The following is a 12,202-nucleotide window of genomic DNA, read 5'->3' on the forward strand; positions in this document are numbered from 1 at the left end:
CAACTCGCAATTATGTAAAAGTGTGGTTTATGCCCTACAGGAAGCCCTCAGAGTCTACCTCCTTATCCCAGCGTCCCCCGACTCCTCCCCCAACTAATAAGGACCCCCCCTTTAACCCAAACGTCCAAAAGGAGATAGACAAAGGGGTAAACAGTGAACCAAGGAGTGCCAATATTCCCCGATTATGCCCCCTCCAAGCAGTGGGAGGAGGAGAATTCGGCCCAGCCAGAGTACATGTACCTTTTCTCTCTCAGACTTAAAGCAAATTAAAATAGACCTAGGTAAATTCTCAGATAACCCTGATGGCTATATTGATGTTTTACAAGGGTTAAGACAATCCTTTGATCTGACATGGAGCGATACAATGTTACTGCTAAATCGGACACTAACCCCAAATGAGTGAAGTGCCGCTGTAACTGCAGCCCGAGAGTTTGGCGATCTCTGGTATCTCAGTCAGGTCAGTGACAGGATGACAACAGAGAAAAGAGAACAATTGCCCCCAGGCCAGCAGGCAATTCCCAGTGTAGACCCTCATTGGGACGCAGAATCAGAACATGGAGATTGGTGCCGCAGACATTTGCTAACTTGTGTGCTAGAAGGACAAAGGAAAACTAGGAAGAAGCCTGTGAATTATTCAGTGATGTCCACTACAGCACAGAGAATGGAAGAAAATCCTACTGCCTTTCTGGAGAGACTAAGGGAGGCATTGAGCAAGCATACCTCCCTGTCACCTGACTCTATTGAAGGCCAACTGATCTTAAAGGATAAGTTTATCACTCAGTCAGCTGCAGATGTTAAAAAAAAAACTTCAAAACTCCACCTTAAGCCTGGAGCAAAACTTAGAAACCCTATTGAACTTGGCAACCTCGGTTTTTTATAATAGAGATCAGGAGGAGCAGGTGGAAAGGGACAAACAATTAAAAAAAAAGCCACTGCTTTAGTCATGGCCCTCAGGCAAGTGGACTTTGGAGGCTCTGAAAAAGGAAAAGCTGGGCAAATCGCATGCCTAATAGGGCTTACTTCCAGTGCGGTCTACAAGGACACTTTAGAAAAGATTGTCCAAGTAAAAGTAAGCCACCCCCTCGTCCATGCCCCTTATGTCAAGGGAATCACTGGAGGGCCCACTGCCCCAGGGAATGAAGGTCCTTTGAGTCAGAAGCCACTAACCAGATGATCCAGCAGCAGGACTGAGGGTGCCCGGGGCAAGTGCCAGCCCATTCCATCACCCTCACAGAGCCCGGGGTATGCTTGACCATTGAGGGCCAGGAGGTTTACTGTCCCCTGGACACTGGTGCGGCCTTCTCAGTCTTACTCTCCAGTCCCGGACAACTGCCCTCCAGATCTATCATTATCCGAGGGGTCCTAGGACAGCCAGTCACTAGATACTTCTCCCAGCCACTAAGTTGTGACTGAGGAACTTGACTCTTTTCACATGCTTTTCTAATTATGCCTGAAAGCCCCACTCCTTTGTTAGGGAGAGACATTCTGGCAAAAGCAGGGGCCATTATACACCTGAACATAGGAGAAGGAACACTGATTTGTTGTCCCCTGCTTGAGGAAGGAATTAATCCTGAAGTCTGGGCAACAGAAGGACAATATGGACAAGCAAAGAATGCCTGTCCTGTTCAAGTTAAACTAAAGGATTCCGCCTTCTTTCCCTACCAAAGGTTGTACCCACTTAGACCCAAGGCCCAACAAGGACTCCAAATGATTGTTAAGGACCTAAAAGCCCAAGGCCTAGTAAAACCATGCAATAGCCCCTGTAATACTCCAATTTTAGGAGTACAGAAACTCAATGGACAGTGGAGATTAGTGCAAGATCTCAGGATTATCAATGAGGCCATTGTTCCTCTATACCCGGCTGTACCTAACCCTTATACTCTGCTTTCCCAAATACCAGAGGAAGCAGAGTGGTTTACAGTCCTGGACCTTAAGGATGCCTTTTTCTGCATCCCTGTACAGCCTTACTCTCAATTCCTGTTTGCCTTTAAAGATCCTTCAAACTCAATGTCTCAACTCACCTGGACTGTTTTACCCCAAGGGTTCAGGGATAGCCCCCTTCTATTTGGCCAGGCATTAGCCCAGGAGTTGAGCCAATTCTCATACCTGGACACTCTTGTCCTTTGGTACATGGATGATTTACTTTTAGCCGCCCATTCAGAAACCTTGTGCCATCAAGCCACCCAAACGCTCTTAAATTTCCTTGCTACCTGTGGCTACAAGGTTTCTAAACCAAAGGCTCAGCTCAGCTCATAGCAGGTTGAATACTTAGGGCCAAAATTATCCAAAGGCATCAGGGCCCTCAGTGAGGAATGTATCCAGCCTATACTGGCTTATCCTCATCCCAAAACCTTAAAGCAACTAAGAGGATTCCTTGGCATAACAGGTTTCTGCTGAATATGGATTCCCAGGTACGGTGAAATAGCCAGACCATTACATACACTAATTAAGGAAACTCAGAAAGTCAATACCCATTTAGTAAGATGGACAGCTGCAACAGAAGCGGCTTTCCAGGCCCTAAAGAAGGCCCTACCCAAGCCCCAGTGTTAAACTTTCCAAGGGGGCAAAACTTTTCTTTATATGTCACAGAAAAAACAGGAATAGCTCTAGGAGTCCTTACACAGGTCTGAGGGATGAGCTTGCAACCTGTGGCAGACCTGAGTAAGGAAATTGATGTAGTGGCAAAGGGTTGGCCTCATTGTTTACAGGTAGTGGCAGCAGTAGCAGTCTTAGTATCTGAAGCAGTTAAAATAACACAGGGAAGAGATCTTACTCTGTGGACATCTCATGATGTGAATGACATACTCACTGCTAAAGGATACTTGTGGCTGTCAGACAAGCTTAAATATCAGGCTTTATTACTTGAAGGGTCAGAGCTGTGACTGCGCACTTGTTCAGCTGTTAACCCAACCACATTTCTTCCAGACAATGAAGAAAAGATAGAACATAACTGGAACAAGTAATTGCTCAAACCTACACCACTCAGGGGGACCTTCTAGAGGTTCCCTTGACTGATCCCGATCTCAACTTGTATACTGATGGAAGTTCCTTTGTAGGAAAAGGACTTCGAAAAGTGGGGTATGCAGTGGTCAGTGATAATGGAATACTTGAAAGTAATCCCTTCACTCCAGGAACTAGTGCTTCGCTGGCAGAACTAATAGCCCTCACTCAGGCACTAGAATTAGGAGAAGGAAAAAGGGTAAATGTATATACAGACTCTAAGTATGCTTACCTAGTCCTCCATGCCCATGAAGCAATATGGACAGAAAGGGAATTCCTAACTTCTGAGGGAACACCTATCAAACATCAGGAAGCCATTAGGAGATTATTATTGGTTGTACAGAAACCTAAAAAGGTGACAGTCTTACACAGCCGGAGTCATCAAAAGGAAAAGAAAATAAAAGAGAACCACCAAGTGGATATTGAAGCCAAAAGATCTGCAAGGCAGGACCCTGCATTAGAAATGCTTATAGAAGAACCCCTAGTATGGGGTAATCCCCTCCAGGAAACCAAGCCCCAGAACTCAGCAGGAGAAATAGAATAGGGAAGCTCATGAGGACATACTTTCCTCCCCTGAGGATGGCTGCCACCGAAGAAGGAAAAAATACTTTTGCCTGCAGTTAACCAATGTAAATTACTTAAAACCCTTCACCAAACCTTCCACTTAGGCATTGAGAGCCTAAGATCTCAGATGGCCAAATTATGATTTACTGGACCAGGCCTTTTCAAAACTATCAAGCAGATAGTCAGGGCCTGTAAAATGTGCCAAAGAAATAATCCCCTACACTGCAGGCCATACATTTCAATCCCTATAACTTTAACATCCTTGTTAAGTTTGTCTCTTCCAGAATCAAAGCTGTAAAACTACAAATCATTCTTCAAATGGAGCATCAGGTGCAGTCCATGACTAAGATCTACCGTGGACCCCTGGACTGGGTCTGCTAGCCCATGTGCCGAGGTTAATGACATCGAAGTCACCCCTCCTGAGGAAATCTCAACTGCACAACCCCTACTACACCCCAGTTCAGCAGGAAGCAGTTAGAGCGGTCATCAGCCAACCTCTCCAACAGCACCTGGGTTTTCCTGTTGAGGGGGGCTACTGAGAGACGGGACTAGCTGGATTTCCTAGGCTGACTAAAAATCCCTAAGCCCAGCTGGGAAGGTGACCAATTCCACCTTTAAACACGGGGCTTGCAACTTAGCTCACATTCAACCAATCAGATAGTAAAAAGAGCTCCCTAAAATGCTAGTTAGGCAAAAACAGGAGGTAAAGAAATAGCCAATCATCTATCGCCTGAGAGCACAGTGGGAGGGACAATGATCTGGATATAAACCCAGGCATTTGAGCCGGCAACGGCTACCCTCTTTGGGTCCCCTCCCTTTGTATGGGAGCTCTGTTTTCACTCTATTAAATCTTAAAACTGCAAACAAACAAACAAAAAACAACTACAGGTGTTAAAGCACTAATTATAATAACTTATTGTCGGGCTTATAACATTAAGATAAATAATATGCATAACCATAATACCACAAAAATAGACTAACATTTCTCTGTATTACTGGAAATAAGCTGGTATCAATCTAAAGCTGATTCTTATATTTTGAGATGTATATTGCAATCCCTAGAGCAATCACTAAAAAGTCCCTCAAAATATAGTGACAAAAGCATTAAATAAAGATGCAGCATTAAAACATATTTACCTAATTCAAATAAAGTGACAAACAAGAAATTGAATAAAAATAACATGACATATAAAAAAGAAAAAAGAAAATGGTAGACATAAATTCAACTATATCAATAAGTTTAAATATGACTAAACACACAATCCACATCAAAGGGGGAGATTGTCTGACTGGGTCTAAAAATTATCCAAGTATATGCTACCTAAAGGAGACCCATTTTATTTATTTATTCACTTATTTATTTGAGATGGACTCTCGCTCTGTTGCCCAGGCTGGAATGCAATGGCAGGATTTCTAAAGGAGACACATTTTAGATTCAAATATACAAATACATTGAAAGTAAAAGATAAAAAAGATACATTATGCAAACAGAAACCCCAAGAAAGCTAAAGTATCTTATATCAAAGTAGACTTTGTAACAAAAGAAGATCCTAGAGATAAAAAGGGATATTTTATAAAGATAAAGGGGTCAATACATCAATAAGTTATAACAATTATGCAAACATAAGCACCTAGTAACAGAGCACTAAAATACATGAAGCAAAACTGTCAGAAATGAAAAAAGAAATAGACAAATCAAGAAAAGCAGCTGAAGACTTCTGTACCCTACTTTCAATACTGAAAAGAGTGACTAGACAGATGATCAACAAGGAAACAGAAGACACGAATGACACTATAAACCAACTAGAACTAACAGACACCTATAGAACTCCACCCAACAACACAGAATATATATTCCTCTCAGGGGCACATTGAATATTCTCCATCATAGACCATATACTAACCTGTAAAACAAACCTCAATACATTTGAAAATATATAAAAAATACAAAGTATAGTTTCTGACTGCAGTAAAATGCAATTTGAAATAAATAACAGAAAAAAATTGGAAACTCAAAAATAAGTATAACATAAACAACACACTTCTAAATAGCCAATGAGTCAAACAACAAATCAAAAGGGAAATTGGAAAATACCAAGAGATGAATGAATATAAAGACGTAACACACAAAAATGTATGAGCTGCACCTAAAGCAGTGTTTAGAGAGGAATTTATAGCTATCAATGCCTAGATTAAGAAAGAAGAAAGATCTCAAATGAATAACCTAACCTTCCACCTAAGACACTGGGACAAAAAGCAAAATAAATCTAAAGTGAAAAAAGAGGAAATAAAAAAATATTAGAGAGGAAATTAGTGAAAGCATAAATAAAAAAGCAATAGAGCTTATTCTTTGGAAAAATCAACGGTTTTGATAAATCTTTAGCTAGATTGGCCAAGAAAAAAAAGGAACAAAACCTTACTGAAACAAAAGAGGAGACATTATTACCGGTCTAACATAAATAAAAAGGATTAGAAAGGAATGCTACGAACAATTGTATGCCAACAAATTAGATAACTTAGATAAAGTGAACAAATGGTTAGAAAAACACAAGCTACTAAAACTGACTAAAAAAGAAATGGCAATCTGAATAGAACTATAGCAAGGGAGGAGATTGAATTAATAATAATAAAAACTCTATTCACAAAGGAAAATCCAGGCCCAGATGGCTTCCCTGCCAACTCTGCCAAGCATTCAGTGAAGAATTAATACAATTTTCCCACAAACTCTTCCAAAAATAGAAGAGTTGGGAAAAGTTCCAAACTCATTTTGTGAGCCCAAACATCTCAGGAAAACTATAAACCAGTATCTTTTATGAATACAAATGCAAAAATCCTCAACAAAATTGTAGTAAACCAAATCCAGCAACATATAAAAATAATTATACATCACACTAAGTGTGATTTATAATGCAAGGTTGGCTTAACATCTGAAAATCAATTAATGTAATACATTGTATCAATGGAATAAAAAACAAAACTCATATGACCATCTCAATAGACACAGAGAAAGCATTTGATAAAACCCAACAGCCATCCATGAGAAAAAAAAACTCTCAACAAATTAGGAATAGAAATGAACTTCCTTAACTTGATAAAATGCATCAACCAAAAATCCACTGACAATATCATACTTAATAGTGAAAAACTTAATGCTTTTCTCCTAAGATCATGAAGATAAGTCTGCTCTAGCAACTTCTATTCAACACCGTTCTGGAGAGTCTAGTCAGGGCAATTAGGCAAGGGAAAGAAGTAAAAGGCATTCCAATTGGGAAGGAAGATGTAAAACTATCTGTATTTATAGATAACATGATCTTGTATCTAGAAAGTTCTAAGAAACCCACTAAAAATTATTACAACTAATAACTGAGTTAAGCAAGGTTGTGTGGTACAAGATCTGTGAACAAAAATCAGTTGTATTTCTATATTGTGGCAATGAACAATATGAAAATGAAATTAAGGTAAGTATAAAATACATAAGATTAAATTTAACAAAGACACACTTTTGTTAAATTTAATCTTACATATTTAAGATTGGCATCATCGACTGGGTGTTTTAGACAATAGACATTTATTTCTCACAGTTATGGAGGCTGTGAACTCCAAGATCAGGATATCAGCATGTTCAGGTTCTGGTTAGGGGCTTCTTCCTAGTTTGCAGAAGGCTGTCTTCTTGGTGTATCTTCACATGGTCTTTCCTTGGAGTGTGTGCATGGAGAGAGAGAAAGAAAGGTCCAGTGTCTCTTTCTCTTCTCGTAAGAGCATATCCATCATGGTGGCCTCACCCTCATGACCTCATGTAAATGTAATTCACTTTTTTTTTTTTTTTTTTTGAGATGGAGTCTTGCTCTGTCTCCCAGGCTAGAGGGCAGTGGCATGATATCAGCTCACTGCAATGTCCGCCTCCCACGTTCAAGCAATTCTCTTGCCTCAGCCTCCTGAGTAGCTGAGATTACAGATGCGTGCCACCATGCTGGGCTAATTTTTGTGTTTTTAGTAGAGACAGGTTTCACCATGTTGGCCAGGGTGGTCTTGAACTCCTGACCTCGTGGTCCGCCTGCCTCAGTCTCCCAAAGTGCTGGGATTACAGGCATTTGCCACTGCACCCAGCCTCTTTTTTAAAATTTCTTTTGTTCCTTATAACACTGGTTCAACTCTCCTGTAAAAAGTTGAGTGGGATTGGTGGAACAAACATTTTAATCTTGTTTCTTATGTTTGGGGAAAAAGAATAAATCATTCATTATTAAGTATGCGTAAGCTGCAGGTTTTTCAGAGATTCCCTGTAACAGGTTGACGAAATTTACTTCTATTCTTAGTTTTCTGTGAGTTTTTATCAGGAGTAGTTGATGTTTTCAAATGCCTCTTCTGTATCTATTGAGATCATCATATGTTTTTATTTCTTTTTTTAGTGTGTTAATATGGTGAATTTTACATTGAATTTTGGATGTTAAATATTTCCTGTTATGCAGGCCTGCTTGTGACAAATTCTTTCAGATTTGCTGTGTCTGAAAGCATCTTCATATTGGAAAGATATTTTTAGTGAGTATAGAATTCTAGATAAATTAAAGGATTTACTCTTTCACTACTTTAAAGCTGTCCTCGTGCTTGCATAGCATCTCATGAGATACTAGCTTCTCTTTGTCTATTGTGTGTCTTTATTCCCCACTGGCTTCTAAGATTTTCTGTCTGTCACTGGTCTTGAGCATTTTAATTATGACATACTTCTGTATGGTTTTTCTTTATGTTTCTTTTCCTTGGGCTTTCATGATTTTTTAAATCTGTGGCTATATAATTTATACCAAATTTGGAAAATTTTAATTTTTTTCAAAGATATATTTGTGATCCCTATCCTCTCTTCTTAGTAAAATCCACTTACACTTACATTAGTCCACAATTACAATAAGAATATCAAAGATCACTGATCTTTATGTTATAACAGATATAAAAATAATGAAAAGATTTGAAGTATTGCAAGAATGACCAAACTGTGACACAGAGATATGAAGTAAACAGGTGGAGTTGGAAAAATGGCACTGATATACTTACTGGACATGGGGTTGCCACAAACCTTCAGTTTACAAAATGCAGTATCTGTGGAGCACAATAAAATGAGGTCTGCCTGTATTTCGTCTGTTTTCTAGGGTGACTTCAGTCTGGAGGGTAAATCTGGTTCCTTTTCCTACTTCTTCACTGGAAATGCAAGCCCGTTTCAGATAGTAATGATGAGACTGTGCAGAGTTGGGTGGCTTGAGTTAAGGCAACCAACAAGAAATGCTCTCAGAGATTCACCCCAATCTGAACCTGAAGAAACAAGGAGGAGGGAGAAGTTTCTGGAATCTGGCAGCGCCTAACTGCAGAAGGGGGCACTTGAGAACAGCTGGGACTGCCGGGAAAATAGCCGCTGCCAGAACCTTGGTGCAGAAAAGTGTTAGCATAGAAGGCCTGGCCACTGTCCTTTGAAAGGCCAGCTTACGAGGGTGGCCCTTCGCTGGAGTCTGTAAACTTAAGATTTCTGGAGGGTTCCTACTACCTTTACTGGTAAGAGTGGCTACACTGACTGAACTGTACAAATAATACGGTTTAACTTGAGCACTTGCTTTCCTTCTTGGAGTTTGGATTTTTTTTTTTTTTTTTTTTTTTTTTTTTGAGACATTATCTCTCTCTGTTGCCCAGGTTAGAATGCAGTGACATGATCTAAGCTCACTGCAACTTCCACCTCCTGGGTTCAAGCAATTCTCGTGCCTCAGCCTCCCAAGTAGTTGGGATTACAGGCATGTGCCACCACACCTGGCTAGATTTTGTATTTTCAGTTGAGACAGGGATTCACATGTTGGCCAGGCTGGTCTCAAACTCCTGACCTCAAGCAACGCGCCTGCCTCTGCCTCCCAAAGTGCTGGGATTACAGACATGAGCTGCCACGCCCAGCCCGGGAGTTTGAAATTTTGATATGGAAAAATAGGGTGTCACATGACCAGCCCCCAGTAAAAATCCTGGGCACTGAGTTTCTACTGAGCTTCCCGGGGTTGCAACATTTTACAAGTGTTGCCACAGTTCTTTGTTGAGGGAATTAAACACATCTTGTGTGACTCTACCGGGAGAGGACATGGAATTTTGTGCCTGGGTTTCCTCCAAACATTTTCCTTTTCTGATTTTGCTTTGTATCTTCTCGTTGGAACAAATTATAATCATGAACAAGACTATACACTGAGTCCTGTCAGTCGTCCTAGCAAATCATCAAGCCTGGGGGTTTTAGAGACCCATGACCCAGTTGGAGAGGTGAGGAATGAGAAGGAAAAATAAATAATCCAACTTCTCCCTCCTATAGCTACTTTGCTGATAGTGCACAGGATTCACCTGGAAGCTAGAAGGCATGGAGCATGGATGGTGCCAAACATAGAGGTGAACCTCCCAGATCTTGGCAGGGCAGAAAAGTGGGGAAAGTGGATGCCAGGGGTTGGGAGTCAAATGCCGAACAGTCGGCGCAGATGCAGAGCATGTGCCTGGTGCGTCCCCTGCTCACCAGCAAAGGCCTGGAGCCCACGGCCTCTAATGCCAGAGTGTACAGGGCAAAAATAATTTTAATTTAAACTTTAAAAGTTCAAAAGAGAATTTAACCCATCTGACATGGGATGAATAACCAGAATACACAAGGAGCTCAAATAACCCTATAAGAAAAAAAAAAAAAAATCTAATAATCCAATCAAAAGATGGGCAAAAGATCTGAATAGACATATCTCACAAGACATGCAAATGGCAAACAGGCATATAAAAAAGGTGCTCAACATTGCTAATCATTAGAGAAATGCAAATGAGGGTGGGCGCAGTGGCTCACACCTGTAATCCCAGCACTTTGGGAGGCCGAAGCAGGTGGATCACTTGAGGTCAGGAATTCAAGATCAGCCTGGGCAACATGGCAAAACCTCGTCTCTACTTAAAATACAAAAATTAGCTAGGCGTGGTGGCATGTGCCTGTAATCCCAGCTACTTGAGAGGCTGAGGCAGGACAATGTCTTGGACCTGGGGAGGCGGAGGTTGCAGTGAGCCGAGATGGTGCCACTGCACTCTAACCTGGGCAACAGAGTGAGACCTTGTCTCGAACAAACAAAAACAAACAAACAAATAAACAAAAAGAACTGCAAATCAAAACTACAATGAGATATCATCTCACCCCAGTTTAAATGGCTTATATCCAGAAGACAGTCAATAACAAATGCTAGTGAGAATATGGAGTAAAGGGAACACTTGTACACTGTTGGAGGTACTAATTAGTACAACCACCATGGAGAACAGTTTGGAGTTTCCTCAGAAAACTAAAAATTGAGCTACAGTATGATCCAGCAATCTCACCCACTAGGTATATACCCAAAAGAAAGGAAATCAGTATATCAAAGAGATATCTACACTCCTATGTTTGTTGCAGCACTGTTGATAATAGCTATGATTTGGAAGCAAGCTAAGTGCCCATTAGCAGATGAGTGGATAAAGAAAATGTGGTACATATACACAATGGAGTACTACTGAGCTGTAAAAAAGAATGAGATCCAGTCATTTGTAACAACATGGACGGAACTGGAGATCATTATGTTAAGTGAAATAGGACAGGCACAGAAAGACAAACATCATATGTCTTCATTTATTTGTGGGATCTAAAAATCAAAACGACTGAACTCATAGGCATAGAGAGTAGAAGAACGGTTATCAGAGGCCAGTGAGGGTAGTGAGGGGCTGAGGGGGAGGTGGGGATGAGTATTAAAAAATAGAAATAGGCCGGGCACGGTGGCTCACGCCTGTAATCCCAGCACTTTGGGAGGCTGAGGCGGGTGGATCACGAGGTCAGGAGATCGAGACCATCCTGGCTAACACGGTGAAACCCCATCTCTATTAAAAATGCAAAAAATTAGCCAGGCGTGGCGGCGGGCGTCTGTAGCCCCAGCTACTCGGGAGGTTGAGGCAGGAGAATGGCGTGAACCCGGGAGGCGGAGCTTGCAGTGAGCTGAGATCCCGCCACTGCACTCCAGCCTGCAGACAGAGCAAGACTCTGTCTCAAAAAAAAAAAAAAAAAAATTAGAAATAATGAATAAGACCTACTATTTGATAGCACAAATAGCACAACAGGGTGACGAAAGTTAATAATAACTGTACATTTTAAAATAAAGACTGTAATTGGATTGTTTGAAACTCAATGGATAAATCCACCCTTGAGGGGACGGATACCCCATGCTTCATGATGTGCTTATTTCACATTGCACGCCTGCATCAAAGCAGCTCATGTACCCCATAAATATGTACACCTCCTATGTACCCACAAACATTTCTAAAAAAGACAATTTAAAATTTTGAAAATAGAAATATAACATTGAAAGCTATAATTTGGCCGGGCGCGGTGGCTCAAGCCTGTAATCCCAGCACTTTGGGAGGCCGAGACGGGCGGATCACGAGGTCAGGAGATCGAGACCATCCTGGCTAATACGGTGAAACCCTGTCTCTACTTAAAAATACAAAAAACTAGCCGGGCGACGAGGCGGGCGCCTGTAGTCCCAGCTACTCGGGAGGCTGAGACAGGAGAATGGCGTGAACCCGGGAGGCGGAGCTTGCAGTGAGCTGAGAGCCGGCCACTGCACTCCAGCCTGGGCGACAGAGC

This window comes from Rhinopithecus bieti, unplaced genomic scaffold, assembly GCF_001698545.2.
Source record: "Rhinopithecus bieti isolate Rb0 unplaced genomic scaffold, ASM169854v2 scaffold_38761, whole genome shotgun sequence".
NCBI lineage: Eukaryota > Metazoa > Chordata > Mammalia > Primates > Cercopithecidae > Rhinopithecus > Rhinopithecus bieti.